The following is a 16,321-nucleotide window of genomic DNA, read 5'->3' as shown; positions in this document are numbered from 1 at the left end:
CACCAAATGACATAGTTAGAACAATTTGGTGGGTGTGGGATTAACGGGGGCTTTAAATGATACCAAAAAACAAGAGAGAGAAAACACAGAGAGAGAGAGAGAGAGAGAGAGAGACAGAAGAGGGAGAGTGGGGAGGGAGGCAGGACAGGTCTGGAACTGGTTCTGTGCGTCTGGGCTCTTCGGGGGTTAAGTTACAGCAGTGGAAGGCGAGGAGAAAGAGGAAGGAAGAAACTGCTGGCGTCTTTGAATTCTCTCCGCTTTTGTCTGTCTTGTTTCTTAGCCCTCTTGCTGTCTGACTGACTGGTGCCTTGCCATTTCCTCTTGACACACTCCGGCGAGCCGCGCAGCCCTCCATCGGCGCTTTCAAGTTAACGAGCCCCGAAGGTCCAGTGCTCGTGTGTGTTTGTGTGTGTGTGTGTGTGTCTGGAAAGCGGGACTGGGGGATGTTGAGTGTAATGCCGTGAGGTCGCGCTCCCCACTCCGCCTGTGTCTCTGACCCTGCCATGACCAGCAAGTGTCCAAAGGCGGTAGGTGTACCTCTTTAGATCGTCTCAGTGCGTGTGTGCGTGTGCGTGTGCGTGTGTGTGTGTGTGTGTGTGTGTCTGTGTGCATAGTGTTGGGGATTGTGTGGCTTTGTCTGTGTGTTAAAAAGTGCAACAGACAAAAAGGAGTGTATCTGCTCCAGAAATCAAATGTTTCCCAAAGCTGTTCCCCAAATGTCACACTACTTCAGAATCATTGTGATTCATGTCTCATAGTGGTGAGGAGTATACTGAAGAAGTGTAATCACGGCAAGCATAATTAAAACCAAGCAGTGTTCCTCTCAAGCTGAGTTCAGGAGGATGACGGCAGTTGGAAAGTGAGGAGCTTTTTTAGTCAAGAGCTTAAAGCAAAGATCAACTTTTCAAAATGTTCAAAGAGTGGCATTAGATACACCTTTTGTCCATGCATTATTCATGGCTGCCTGCTGCCGTGGTTTCTTTCTAGTTCACTGCCTGTTGTTCACTGTGTCTCTCTCGCTGACCTCATGCACTTGTCTTGTCAACCTTTGGGCTGACGAATCCCACTAAAGCAAAGTTTTGAACGGGCAGATGATTTTAATGGGTGGCCCACAGGAGCCGGTACATGAAAGGTTCAGAACACATTATTTAAATGTACAAAAGAAAAAAGAAAAGAAAAACGCATAATAAAAGAGAAGGTTCACATCCTCTCTCAGGGGTTGTTCAAAAAAAAATACAGAACAGTGCAAGAGACAGTTTACGTCCTGAGATGTGCAAACTGCGCTTCCTTTGTGAGCAAAAAAAAAGCAATTTAAAATAATTGTGAGTGTTTCAGGGAGTAACTCTAAAAAATGAGGTGAAGAAGTAACAATTATGCCTAACATCTTTTGCAATGTTCTCATTATTTAAATGGGTGTGAAGTGCTCCATTGCTCCTCACAGGTAAACACACAACACCTCTTGGGAAATAATGACATCTCAATGATCAAAACATTTTTTATTTATTTATCTATTTTATGCCAGAAACACTGCCCTGAGTGCACTTAATTTACAAAAGCGCCATATTCACAGGTTTTACTTTAGCACAACACGAACACACCGAATCCCACACCGTGACAGCTATGTCAGAGAACATGATTAACGAGCAAACACTACAACCTATCAAGAAAAAACAGCACATAACCTCACTAGCACTGACATATAACCTCCAATAGTTAATTATCTTAATACAGTCACTTTATTTTCAAGCAATATATGTAGAGATTTTAGGTGATGTTTTTTTTCCACAGCTTGTTGCAAAGACCACTATTAGTGAATCATTGCTATGCCAAAGCAATCAGAACAAAGTTGTTTGCACATACAGTTCATCCAATAGCAGGTAATTCACATAATATATACTGCAAACTACACATCAGTTGTTCCCAACCTTTTCTGTCTGACAGACCCTCATCCTTAACAGATTCCCCAAATGTGTCATTTCAATGGATTTTAACACAAACACTTGCATACAATGTTATATTATTACAGGATCTGTCCCCCCCTTGAAGTGGGGTTGTAAATGCTTCAATATGGTCAAGTTTGAATTACAGTTGCATTGAGATACACTGTTTAAACCATTTCTCCATTACTTTGAGCTAATAATTCCTAACATGTATAAATGACTTTCCTCCATTTCCAACTTTTATCCCTGACTTTAAGCTAACCATTTATTCATTACTTTTACCTGATCATCTCAACCATGTATCCATTACATTTAGGCAAACCAACGCAATTTCTATGCTTTTATTGATACGGAGACAGATGAAATGGGGTAGAAAGGGTAATGACATAAACATTTATGCTAGTGTTTTGCTTTGCTTTCTATTTTTTTGTTGTTGCAATCTCTGACTTTTATTCAATCTCTGGCATTCTTACTGCTTACTATGACAGTGAATTTACTGAAAGGCAGCTTCACAGCAAATCAGATCGAATCATTTGCTTATAACAATATGACAATGTAAAGATGCTTTACCACAAGTAAAAGTCCTGCATTCAAAGTGTTACTTACGAGAAGGTAGCTCAATGTACACAGGTATTTAAAGTAAAAGCACTTGTTATGAAGTTAGAATATATTTCTCTTTTTTATTTGGGTTATAATGTGATGCATTCATATGCAAGTAGCATTTAATGTAGCTGTTCAAGGTGGCACTATTTCAACTACTTTACTATAGTAGGAGTTATCATTTTTCAAGCAGAAATGCCAACGCTTCTATGGTTATGGCTTCTTTTTGAGACAACTTGCTGATTTTCTCTCTTACATATCATTATAAAGTGAAGATTTTAAGACATTGTTCAGACAATTAATGACATCATCTTGACAGGGAGGAAATTAGACTAAGAAAATTATTTATCAATATGGAAAAAATGGTTAGGGTTAACCCTAATTCATAACATCATATTTTGCATATAGAATATAGTGCCCAGCACCCATAGCTTTAGTGGAGCTTAACAGAGGTGACATGTCCAAATCTTTCAAAATCACTGCAAATGTCTTCTACTGACCTGCAACACTTCTGAAAATGTGTCACTACGATGTCAATGTGGGTAACAGCTCAACATGCACCTTTTTGGAGCGCCGAGGTTCGAGTGCTTAAAGTGAGCTCTTTACCTATAATTGCTTTAGGGAACAGGCAGCCAGTCAGAACCGTTTTCATGTAGAAATATTTGAATGAACACATTTGACAACTGGAATGTGTTTTGTGCGGTATAAACAAAGAAAAAAGGGCACAGACTCATGTCTCTGTTTCTACCTGTCCATTGTGACATATTAAGTTGAAATCATTATTTTGACTTATGTCTAACTTGTGTCTATATAGACTAACCATGAAGCCATGATACAATAAAGTAGGACATGATGGGTATACTTTTTCAGAACTATTGTCTTTTAATTATTAAACTTGTTCATTTAAATTACCATCTTATGCACCCCCAGGATAAACTTACAGTGCACTGGAATTGATCAGTGTACAGGCAGGATAAAAAAAATCAATCTTCCACTCCAGTAGTATTATAGAACCAGCTGACCACGGCAGCCAACTAAAGGCATGAATCAGACGTTGTCCGACGCTGGAGATTGCCCCGAGGGCAGAGCTCAGATATGCAATGAGGAAACAGAAGGATAGAGTAAAAAAATGAGAGAGAGAGCTTGAGGAGAGGATTGAAAAATATCCAAGGGTGATGAGGGGAAGATAGACAGAGAGAGAGAGAGAGAGAGAGAGAGAGAGAGAGAGAGAGAGAGAGAGAGAGAGAGAGAGAGAGAGAGAGAGAGAGAGAGGGAGAGAGAGAGAGAGAGTATAGGCTGATTCTCGGGCCAACTGGGAGATCCAGCACAAGGCCAAGCCTGTTCTTTGGCCCTGCCTCGTTCGCAGGGCATGTAGCAAAGAAGGACACAGCCTCCCTTGGACGAAAGAAAAATAGAGCCAAATACCAGAGGATAATGTGATTACAGTAAAATAGGAGAATGGAGGTTAATTGGAGTTAAGTGTCTATAAAAAAAACACCCTAAATATATACATCTGCATGTCAACCTATATATTCTGCCAGCGTGGGGATCAAATTCTTACCGCCTCCTTTAAAATAAACACATGGCTCAATAGTTCCGGGAATGTTGCGAACGTATATTTTCTAAAGATAATACCTGGACATTTGGAGTCCAATCATTAGATTATAGCGAATGGCTTCGACATGTGATTAGAATAACACCCAAGACCGATGTCAAAAAACCTGAAGTTGCCTCGGCGACCCGGTTGCAAGCATCTCACACATGTCTGGAGGTCGACTCAGTGCCACCCATGATTAATCTCAGCCATAGCTGTTTTCATCAAACCCTCGTGATCTCCCACTCGTGACCATTGCATCCTTATGATGTGGGGCATGTCGCGCAGAAAGACAGCCTACCCTCGCAAAGGTAAAAATGCTTCAGCTCACAATACAACCTTGACCTCCAAAAGACGTCTAGAACTGAAGACAGGAGGGGGGGGAAATGCTTACTTTTGCCATACATCAGCTCTTGTGATGCCCATTTAGGCAATTACGTTGACATTTGTGTTGTAATGGTTTAATTTGTCACAGGTGATGAATGATTTTATTTTTCTAAAATAACTCAACGTTTGCTGTCACCTTCGATTGTTCTTTACCGAGCGGTGTAAAAGGAAAATCACAGCTTTGATTGTTGCAGTAACAATGTTCTGAGAACCCCTGTAATTCAAAGCACTCAAGGACGAAGACAACCCATAAACATTCAAAACCGCCATTTAAATGTGGCTCACGTGCCCTCCTCTGTATGCAATAGATGAAAGAGTTGCAACACTGGAAATAACCAATTATGTCATTACACTGGCTTGTAATTTGGCTGGTTTGGAGGAAATTTGTTAAACAGTGTTGTTTGCCGAAGACATGCCTGACATAAGCAAGAGAGCGTGAAAGACGTAGGTATATACACACAGTATATCCTTGCTTTGTCTTGAATTGTGTTTATATTATGTCAAAATATTGTATTATGACGCACAGTGTGGGCACATTCATTTGATTGGTCCAATATCTGTTTGGGCAAGCACTAATGTTTTCTTTCATATCGCTTCAGTTCCAATGGACATGCTTGTAGCTCTCCAGCTGGGGGCCAATGCTATTAGCCACTGATTAGTTCCATCTGTAATTTGGACATCTTGTACAATAGGCGTACTTCATTACCAATGTTGCCGACTTAGCGACTTTCTCTCCAGACTTTTAGAGAGTTTGCTAAATTGCTCAGGGAATGTGCGGTGGACAGCAGCAGCATGTTCAATTGACCAATCAGCAGACAGACAGAAAGGTGAATAAGATGTTTATGTGCATTGGCTACCAAACAACCAATCATTTATAGTCATGTTTTTTATCATACAAACAACATAGAGCTACTGAAGAAGCCAATTAAAGTCAGCCAAGTTAAGCCTGATTTAAAGGAATGTTGGAAAGATTTTTTTTCATTGATCCTATGTATTATATAAGTCGTTATACATTGACTTCCCTGGTTTGCAAATCATTATGCTTCTTAACCTAGCATCATTCAGCAACGTCGAGCCATTAGCCTACCAGACGTTAGCTACTTTAATTGAAAATACCTGGCTAAATGTGATAACTACTGTCTTTTGCTCTTCTGTGTTTTTGCTTGAATCTTGATTGTTTTACGTACAGGGGGGCTGAGGGCTGAGTTTACAAGACTAGCTTAGCACTTCTTTTCACTAAAAGCTGACTCAGAATAAGCGCCAATCTTACTAGCTTGGCTATCTAACTAGCGCCCTCTGTCTGAGTCGATGCAAGTTAGCATGGCTTTTTGGTTTGACTTTCCAAGTGACTGATCAGCACCATTGGTCCTTCCAAATATTTTTATAAAATAAAGGGAGACATGTCTAGAATCACTAACCAACAGTGTGTGTGTGTGTGTGTGTGTGTGTGTGTGCTGTATCAATCTTAGTAGACTATACAGGGCCATGACGTGCCCGCTGTCAGTAGCCCGCCACAGTTGACGGCAAATATTTTAGTAATGCTCTCCAATGTCAGTGAACAGCTGCCATGTTGCCCACCCAGAGGTCTGAAGCTTAGACGCTGCTTCCACAAATATGTAAAGAAAAAGAAAAAAAATACTTTTATAAAAAACTGAAATATACAGTGTGTTTTATGGTCGGGGTATCAGTGTAGTTTAAAAGAGACATACAATGTTTGAATAAACAGTCTTAAATCATTAAATCGTTTGTGATCATAATTTGAAATCACTTGATGAGAAAGTGTAAACGCTGCATGCCATTTTGTGAAGTGCACTGCTTCGTATGATGGAGTGGGCTGACACACACGTTTTACTGCCTGTAAACAGGGCCATTCTTGTTTGCTTTGGAGTCTTCTGAAAGCAGCCAAAAAGGCAATGGTGTATGCCAGCCAGAGCGGTTGCCAGCAGGCGTACAGCACACAAGTCCCGCTCCTTGATCTTCCACTCCAACCGCACTGAACTTTTAGGAGGCTTCGTGTTGCTGACGCATTTTCGACCCAACCAGCCCGGCCATCCTCACCCTCTATATACCATCATCATCTCTCCCCCTGTCTCAGATTTTATGTTCGCACCTCGTTAAAACTCAATTAGTCCCTTAAATCTTTAGGACTAAAATCCTTTGTCATTTAGTGTCACATCTTGTGATCATGACATCCTAGACCCATCAGGATTAGTTTTTGTGGTGACAACACACACATGCTTCACATACAGTGACTCATTTGTTCTAGAATGAAACTGAACAGCAGGCTGCAAATTAGACCAAGAATGAAGATGTATGTTTTCACAGTGGAGCAGCACAGCTATGGTGGTGTGCAGGCATTCCTCAGAGATGTGGGGAAAGTAATTTATTTCGAGTGTTGTCTCTTAAGTGGACTGTTCTTCTGCTACTTGTAGTCCACTACATTTAAGAGGGGGATTATATTACACTTTTGAATTCACTACATGAACATGATGGATGCTTTTCAGATTTAGATCCCTACCTTTTTTAGTTTTACGACTCTTCAAAAAACATTATTCAGACTAAGCTCCTTGTTTTACTCATCCATGTACTTCTTTAATCATTTAAGATGGTTTCATTGAAATGACTCTCCAAATTAAAAGACAAATACAAATACAGAAATGAAGTAGCAGAAATAACCAACATTTTCATTTCCCAATGTATACTTTTGTACTTACTGTAAGGAGGATTCTGAATGACAAAATTGTACTCTTTAGGAAGATTTTTTACGTCGTTTCACTGGCACTTTTACCCTAGGTTGCGCGTCAGGGACAGCCAGATGTGAAGTCACCATCATGTGGTCTGTGTTATACTGATTGAGTGATGTAAAGGTCGGTTTGAAATCTGATTGTAGTAATTTAGAATCTGATTTGAGTCAGATTTCTAAACACCCTGAAGTATGACTCTTAGGCGTTTTTTTGCTATCCACGCTTGACAAAACCAATCTGATTCCAATCGGAATGTGCCTGAAAAATCTGATTTGTGCTGCCAGTCTGGACATTACCCCAGTGGCTGTGTTTACACATTTTTTCCTTCTCTACTCTTCTCTTTCCCTCTGTTTTTAAACCTACCCTGCATATGTGCCTTCAACTCACCTTAACTCTCTCCTCACTCTTTCTCTCACCAGACATTGGCAGTTTCCTTGTTGCAATACCCCAAATTTATGACTCACTAATGCGGGTTGGATCCAAGGTCTAGTAGTCAACACAAAACACCAGCCCCCTTTTCCAAACCATGCACCTTATAGACATAATGCAACTCCCTGGACTGCCTGTTATTGCTCGCCTTAAAGTGTTTCATTATTAAACTTCCCCCCACCGCTGTAAAATCCACCGCATGGCATCAAGAAATGAAATAATCCTTACCGACGGGAATGAAATTAATCATTCTGTTTACATGTGCTGCTTTAATACCAGCTGATACATGATTCACTTTCAATAAAACCGTTTGGAACATGCCTTCCCGGGCCGATGTTCTCCTGTACGCCCTGTACTCACTCTGACGGCCAGGCTTCAACAGCACTGACTCGAGAGTCTGATTATGTGTGGGCGAGTTCACTTCTCCTTGGACATGTCTTTAAGTTTGAATGCGTGCCCTTCACCTGTCGACATTCTTCAGTCCTTCCAATCTATGCGTTGCCCTCTCCATCTTGTGTATGGTATGTCTCTGTGTTGTACAGATGGTCGTCTCTCCTGGCAACCTACACCATCATATCTCCCTACTACTACTGCATGTGGCTCGCTGAGTTAGCTCACCCCGTCAGCTACCTGCCGACTGACGCATTCCCCTCTATCTCAAAAAGCTTCATGAGTAATTGCCGGGTAATTGTTTGTCCAGTAACGCAGCATGCAAAAGCCTGGTATCTAATTACCTCTGTTTAATTTGATTGTAACAATACACCGTCGAAAACTAAGATAATAATCTTAGATCTTGTCACAGGCTTCCAAACCTAATTATTTGAATATTATACCTGGACTGGATTGACACAGTAAGGGAATAATCTCCCAGGAGGGATACAGTTTTCACTTTGTTTTAAGGAAAATAACCTTTTTAGACCATAACAGCCTCTGGCAAGTTTCCAGCTCGATCACATTCCACTTTCACATGACCTTCTCACAGACCTGGCCTGGAGCGAGAGCCGCACCGTCCGTCCCCGACCACACCTCTGTTTGACTGGCCTAGATTCCCATGCAGAGACCGGCTTATCCTCTCTCCCTCCTCCTCCCCTTCCTCCTCCTCCTCCTCCTCCTCCTTCTCTGTGTTCAAAAGTTTGACTCAACTCCAGAGATGCAATTTACAGTTCGATTTTACAAGGGCAGATACATCCCAGCTCAAACACTGGAGGCCTTTGAAATTTATAGTGTTGGCGCCGTGTCAGCTATTTTTCAGTCCTGCTTCGATGTTTGGACTGTTTTAATGTAGGAGTCAGACGACTAGTCCTGACACAACTAGAGGATTATTATGATTTTGTTTTTACAATTAATACCTTGCTGAAAGGATTGGTTTAACATTTTATTTGCTTTTTCGCTGAGAGACTAGAACGCTGCCTGACACCAATCTCATGTCGCTCTACTAAATATACAGGTTAGCCTAGCAAAGCTGAATGACTGGAAACATGGGGAAACAGCTAATTTGACTCGGTTATAAAATCTGCTGACAACCAACTTTAAAATTAGCTACAGAACACAGTAGCCTAAGTATCAGTTATTTAATCCTTACAAAAATCCAAGTGTATCGTATTACATGTGGGACAAATTGCAGCTTTTATGGTTCAGTTTTAATAGAATAAAAAAAAACATGTTATATAACGTGTTATCCAGTGAGCTTCAAAGGTGGTGGTAGGAGTTTTTACTTTTCTTCAGATAGGCTAGCTTTTTCCAGTCTCAATGCTAAGCCAAGCAATTTGGCTACTGGCTATAGCTCTGTATATATCAGGCCCTGAACGCTCATGATTTATACATACATAATGTGGCATCTGAAAAAAAAAAATTAGAATATCATGGATATGAAGGTGGTAGCGATCTATTTAGCTAATCATTTCAAGAAAACTCATGTGTGCCTTTCCCAGAATGTTAAACTATTACTATTACACATGCCAAAAAATGCAAAACATTTATAGATTTTAGCTTCTCAGATATGACTATATGCAGCTTTTCTCTATTTCATAGGATTCAAAATGGAATATCTTATTGTTGTGGACAGAAAACAGGCTCATCTGAAGTCAGCAATTTTTCTCAGGGAACTTTTACAACCCTCAACCTTAAACATCATGAATAGATAATGAAAAGCATCGTTTCTTTGGAACCCGGCAATCAAAAATAAGTGCACCAGCAACCCTGCGTCTGCTCCAGACTTTTTATTTACTTGTGAATAACAAAGGAAAGCTGTGAAGCTGGCTTCTAAAGCAGGATGTGGAATTGGCTTTTTTGCAAATGATGGTCTGTGTGTGTGTGTGTGTGTGTGTGTGTGTTTGTGTTACAGCGTCAGAGCGACAGAGGCACGCAGCACTTTAATATCCCCAATAACGGCGGAGAGACGGGGTATCTGTTTGAGAATCCCACATCAAAGGAGATACCGGTGTGTCAGTGCAGGGTTATGTAAATATTTCCCTGTCTCTTCCCATCCAACGGGAACAGGAGAAAGGAGTACACAGGGAGAGAGAGAGAGCTGCATGATAAGTGCAAAGAGATCCACTTTTTGATCAAGACAAGAGAGTGAGGATGTCGAAGTAACCAAACAGAGGAGGGTTACACAAGTAAATACGTGGATGCAGAGCTTAAACAACAACATAAAACTTGCAAATCAATTACGCTATCAAGGCCTGGTGTTCTGTTCTTGTTCTGTGGTGGTGTTCCAGGCGGGAAGTTGTTTTCCTGCGAGGGGGCATCTGGAGGAGATTAGGGTCCAGCAGCCTGACACTGCAGCCCCGTGAAACATGACTCAGGGATGAATGCGGGGCTCTCAGACCGTTGTGTCTGCCTTCCCACACGTCGCTCTGCTATTCTTTATTTGTCCGTCACCCAATAAAACACGCACGGCGTTATCTGATACCCGCACGCTCTCCGTTCAAACAAGGTTCTGCCAATCTCATGCTCCCCTACTCCGAATTCTTTTTTTAAACCAGCCTTTATTGGCGATTTTTACAATGAGATTTTATTTTTTCATCTTGTGAGAAAGAAAAGCCTCGGAAAAAACAAGATGTCACTGACGATATTATTAAGCTCAAATCCGTCTGCGCAGACTGCAATTTAATTTGTGAGGTCGGCGAATGTCTGTTTTTTACCTCTTTTAAAAGCAACGAACCAGAAGCAAGAAATTGGGAGCGTGAGGGAATGTAACAGAATAACATGAGTTTGGGCCCGGCCGAGACCAAATTACCTGCAACATGAAGTTAGTTTTTAGGAGTGTTTGTTTTGATACAGTCTACTTGCACTGCGGGTTTAAGCTCTTATTAGATTGGGCCTGCGTTTCCACTTGTGACTCAGACTAAGGCCTTCCGACAGTCTTTATCAAGTTACGCCCGGGGCCCCTGCACTCCAGGGAGCTTACTGTACATTTGCTCCTCCGGTATGGGGGCTAAAGAGGAGACTTAATGCACGTCCCCGATGCCACCCGCAGTTAGAGCAAGATAGAGCTGACCGCCACTCAGCTGGGCACCAATGCAGCAGAAAAAGAGGGGAGGTTAGAGCCGTATTACAGCAGTATTACTGCACCGACTAACGTGTACACAAATATTTAAAAGATGTTATGGTCTTCCTGAGACTGGTTTTTGTCACATTTTGACTTCCACATCTGTTTTGTTGCCGTAATTACCAGACTGATGTCTATACTTTTTTATTGTGAGAAAATATGTGAGCCGAGGTGACAAGTTGACATGGAGACGTGTCTGTTGGTTTGACAAACATTGCCTGTGGCCCCGAAGCTGTGTGTGTGTGTGTGTGTGTGTGTGTGTGTTTCTGTAGGTGTGTGTGTGTGTGTGTGTTAGTGAGAAAAGAGAAAGATTCAGGAATCCTGCATACGTTTCAATTTCATCGCCCTCAGCACATCAGCGACGCAATTGCTTCCTACTGCAATTTATTACTTGGCAAATTTAGGTGCGAGTCGGTTTGTGTTGGCTCTGATTGCACTGGCTGGTTATTTAACACTCCTCCTTTTCTCTGCGTCTCTTTACGTGGCCACAACTCCGGTGTGTTGCCCATCTGGGTTTGTGAGAGCTGTAGTTATTGTAACCAAGTCCTCGGGAGAGGGAGAAAGAGAGTGAAAGAGAGAAGGAGTAGATGCCTTTCCAAAGCAAAGCGGGATGATGGCAGTGGTCCCATTAGTTGACCCCCAGGCGAGCTCTCTGGAGGCATATACACTTACCCGCGTCAAAGCATAAGAATATGCAGCAGGCTGCATCAAAGCGCAGCACCGGGGGCAGCTGATAGCTTGCGGTGACATTGTGCTGTGGGACAGAGCACTCTCTCCGCCATCATTACCGTGGATCCCTCACATTGTCTATTTATATTCAATTTTCCATCTCGACAGCACGCTGCTGCGTCTCTGTCTCCCACATGGTGTGGAGGAGAGAGAGAGAGAGAGAGAGAGAGGGAGACAAAGAGGGAGGCGAGCGAGCGGGGAGCCTCGGCTAGTATTGCCAACACAGGGGGAGGAATTATACAATGGGGACCGTTCACATAAATGGACCCAGACGTGTAAAAGTAACGGCGGTTTAGTGAGAACATTTCTTAAAAAAAATAACAGAGCTCAGACTAGAGGAATAAAAACCACTCAACTCGCAACCCGGGTCACACGTTGGAATGGGCCCCCTTTTTACATTAGTCAGTAAACTGTGTAAAGCCGCATCATTATGGGCAAAAAAATGGCCTCCTTTACAGGCACACACACACATCCCTAGCCAGTCGGCGAGGAAACTGTTTTTGCTCCTGCTACCATCGTCCCTGTATTAATCATCAGGGGACTTTTTACACTCTGATTTCTCCGACTATGGTTTTTTACACATTTCTTTTTTTGTGCGTTGAAAGTGCATTCATGAGTGGAATTTGTTTTGCTTTGGTTAAATGTCAAAGGAGCCACGCTGTCGAGGGAAGAACGCTGCTAAGACATGCGCATCTGGGCATGCCTAGATGAGACAGAGACATGTAGTCATGTGGGATTGCACGTTTTCACTCCCCTGTCCCCTTCCTGAAAGGAAGAGCTGCAGCATTCTTTATGAAGGTGATGAACCCATGTTGCAATGACACACTGTCTAAGTGTGAGACTCTCAAAGCCTGAGGTGTCCTGCTTTGTCTTGTGATCTACTAGAGGAAGTGGAGTTTAGCTCAGCCACATGACTGTGACAAGGAAATATGACCAAACACGTAGACAATAGGGGTCAAGTGTTCACCAACCCCTGCCCCCCCCCCATCCTAATGCTTCCATTCAGGGACACATGGATGAGGTTAGCGGCCTTGCGGTGCCACTGTACACCTACTTCCCCTGCTGAGACAGTAATAGGCCTGGAAGTGTAACCAGTTTCTGAATTGATGCAGGTTAAAGAAAGAAACCTTTTTGTTAAAGGGGGAGTCAGCTGATCTTGGAGAATGCTTGTTGTCAAAATATTTATTTTGTCAAATTCAGTGAATATATCATCCTTTTCGTACTTTGTGTGCGCTAAAAATCAATCTGGTGTTAATGCACAGCCTAGGCTCAGTAAACAGGTGTGTTGCTAACTGCAGACTCCCTTTGGATGATACCCTTTGTTACCAGTGTACAGAGCCTAAGATGTGCATTATCAGCAGATTCTCAAGAATCACTGACTTCACCTTTAATCTCTCTCGTTTTCCTGCTATTTCAGTCCACTGACACCATTGAACATGTTACAAAGTAACATTACTGCAAAACACATTATACTTCCTTGCTTCTATCAAACCTGTTACAGCTACACTCTCAACTCTCCCTTGCGATGAACAGCAGTAGATGTATAAATAGTTCCAGACATTTTTCAAAGAAAGCATGCGAACATCTGCTGCTTCTAGCTACTCAAATATAGCAATCTGCTGTTTATGTTTGTAGTACATATGAGTAAAATAATTATGTTTGCATTTCTGAATGTTGCTTGGATAATATGGTTAGAAATAACAAGCAATTTAAAAATAATTCAACTTTTGGCACAGGAAAATTGTGATGGGCATTTGTTTTTTTCTATTTTCTGATATTTTATAGAATAAAACTATTTATGATTTAAATATGAATTGACAAGAAAGTGTTATCATTTTAAGCCTTAATATTAGTAAGATGGCTTCAAATGTTAATGAAAAAAGAAATAATGGTTTTGGTAATTACTAAAAGGCTTAAACAAAAAAGATAAAATACAAAAAAAAAAGTTGATACAGCAGTTGGAATCATAGTGCAGATGCATTTAGTGATAGAAGTTGAACTGACAGTTAAAATGAATGTGCTGATAGAGTTTAAGTGTGAGCAGTGGATGGAGCTGAGGTATCGGTTGAAGTGGAAGTGTTGGACGGATTTAAATATTCGGCAGGAATTCAAGCTTTGAAAATAGTAAAAGTGTGAGTGATGACAAGAGCCCGGGGGTGTCGGCTGAAATATGCGGTCCTGAAAAAAAAAAACTGAATAATGTGCATGAACTGAAATATGTCCGTTGATTTATTAACGCTGATAGTAGCTTGGTTAAAATGTGTGGGAACATTGGAAGAGCTTTAGGAAGATGTTTTCTGATGGACACAAAGGGTTTGAAGTGACATAAGTGAAAATAAAGAAAAATAACAACTGAGGGTATGATAATAATAAACTCTATAACAGTAAAATATGTATTCGACAAAGTGTTTTTCCACAGTTTAATTCCACAATATGAATGAGTTGAACCTGAAATTAAAGTAAAACGAGATGAAGTAATTAGCCTACAGAAGTTGCGAAGTTACCAGGAGTAATGATAGCAACTATGATTGAACAGATAAAATAATAAAGAAAAAAAATGCAGAAACTCTAAGAAACAAAGACTTCCCAGTACTGGACTCATTTGATTGATTGACAAGTGATCTGGGAGGTGATGCAGGAAAAAAACACAACAGAAATAAGAGATTATTATTTTGAAAGTTCAATCAAAATCCATGTAACATCTCGCTGACAGACAGTGCTGTCAATGAAGAACCAAGCGCTTGCTTTGACAGCTGTTATGTCTTGGTAGTTTAGGAGAGCAAACCAAAATGAAAGCAAAGTCAACCGTAAAAAACAATGTGTGAAAATCATCATTGAAAACCTTTGCCCTGTCGTCCTCACTGGCAATTCAAAAGAATAGATTGTTATGGTGATGGTAAAAGTTGCACTGCAGAACACAAAAACCTTCTGAAATGGTGAGAATTAATCAGTTTATATACAAAAAATGAAAATAAAATTAACAGTAAATAGTTGAATAATTTTGCAGTATTGTAAGTCAAATTATCACGGGAGAGAATAATTATGTGTGATCCCTATGCTTACCGAGATCTGTAAAAAGATAATCATAGAAGATGGCAGCCTTCAGTTAGACAGAATCAAGACATCCACTTGGCAGTACTATGCTGAAAAACAATTACAAAAGCTTTGAGGTTACTTAATACTTCAAGAGAGCGTTACTGCTACGTGCTAATTACTCAGTTACAGGAGTTTGCTAATGTCTTTGACATGGTGCTCATAATTCATGGTTACATTTGCAGTAAGGTAAAAAAGAAAAACTGGTAGATTGACTAAAGATTTTCCTTTCATATCTCTCCCCCAGGGCACCATAGGTTTGAGTTCAAAATTTTCAAATAACTGCTATAATCTGTAATGATTAACATACTAACTCCTCTTAACATTGCAATTTCGATAATGAGTGTTATTTAAAAAAGTCCCATTTGGAGTGAGTTTTTTCTGAGAGATAGGTTGAGTGTAAAAGAAGAATAAAAAAAGAGCATCAAATCCGCATCTGCTAACACTCGTGGCGGCCCAGCTCCCTGGACTCAGAGCCTCCCACCCTTCACACACACACACGCACACACACACACACACACACACACACACACACACACACACACACACACACACACACACACACACACACACACACACACACACACACACACACACACACACACACACACACACACACACACACACACACACACACACACACGTGTTCTGCCTATACTGTAGAATTATGTGACCGGTTGATGAGTGGTTGTGTCGAGTTGGAAGGTCCTTGGCGAGAGGCCTTGGGCACCACTGGAAGACTATCACAGTGCAGTCATTAGAAATCCCTCATTCTCACTCCGCTGTGTAAACGGCCCGCCGGCCTCCACACAAGACCGAGAAAAGATCACCTCCGTTGGGCTGAAATTGGATCTACACACAGAGGAAGGGGAGCTGTAGGAGCTCAGCAAAAAAAAGTGTTCCTATTTATTGAGTCGGCCGCAGACATCGCTAAACTGTTTCAAGGGAGAGAAAAGTTTTGGGGAGTTTTTCCCAAAAGCTCCTTCGGACATTAGTGGAATGATAAGTTGCCTTCATGAAGGCCTTAAATGACTATGGAAAGAGAAGACAAATGGACTTAAACCCACGTCAGGTCCTCAGTTTTTCTATTGTTTCAGGGTTTTTGATGCCTAAAAAGCAGCATTTAATCCGAGCACAGTGTGTCCCTGAACACAACTCTAGCAGACAACTGTAATCCTACTGCTAGAATAATCTTTGAAGAGTATTTATAGCAAAAATGACCCTTGAGAGACAGCATCTGCTAAATAAATTC

General features: G+C 41.2%; 1 protein-coding gene across 1 annotated transcript in view; it reads left to right on the top strand.

Annotated features, from left to right (window-relative positions):
* Positions 1-216: 216 nt before the first annotated feature.
* flrt2 (fibronectin leucine rich transmembrane protein 2) overlaps positions 217-16,321 on the top strand; it is a 45,325-nt gene continuing 29,220 nt past the window's right edge. The window contains exon 1 of the mRNA XM_080048013.1: positions 217-527. The gene's annotated coding sequence lies outside the window, so the exon portion shown is untranslated. The remainder of the gene's footprint in view (positions 528-16,321) is intronic.

This window comes from Ammodytes marinus (genome assembly GCF_949987685.1).
Source record: "Ammodytes marinus genome assembly, chromosome: 19".
Classification (NCBI taxonomy): domain Eukaryota; kingdom Metazoa; phylum Chordata; class Actinopteri; order Uranoscopiformes; family Ammodytidae; genus Ammodytes; species Ammodytes marinus.
Note: the sequence above shows the minus strand (reverse complement) of the source record. Positions and strands in the feature narration are given on the sequence as shown.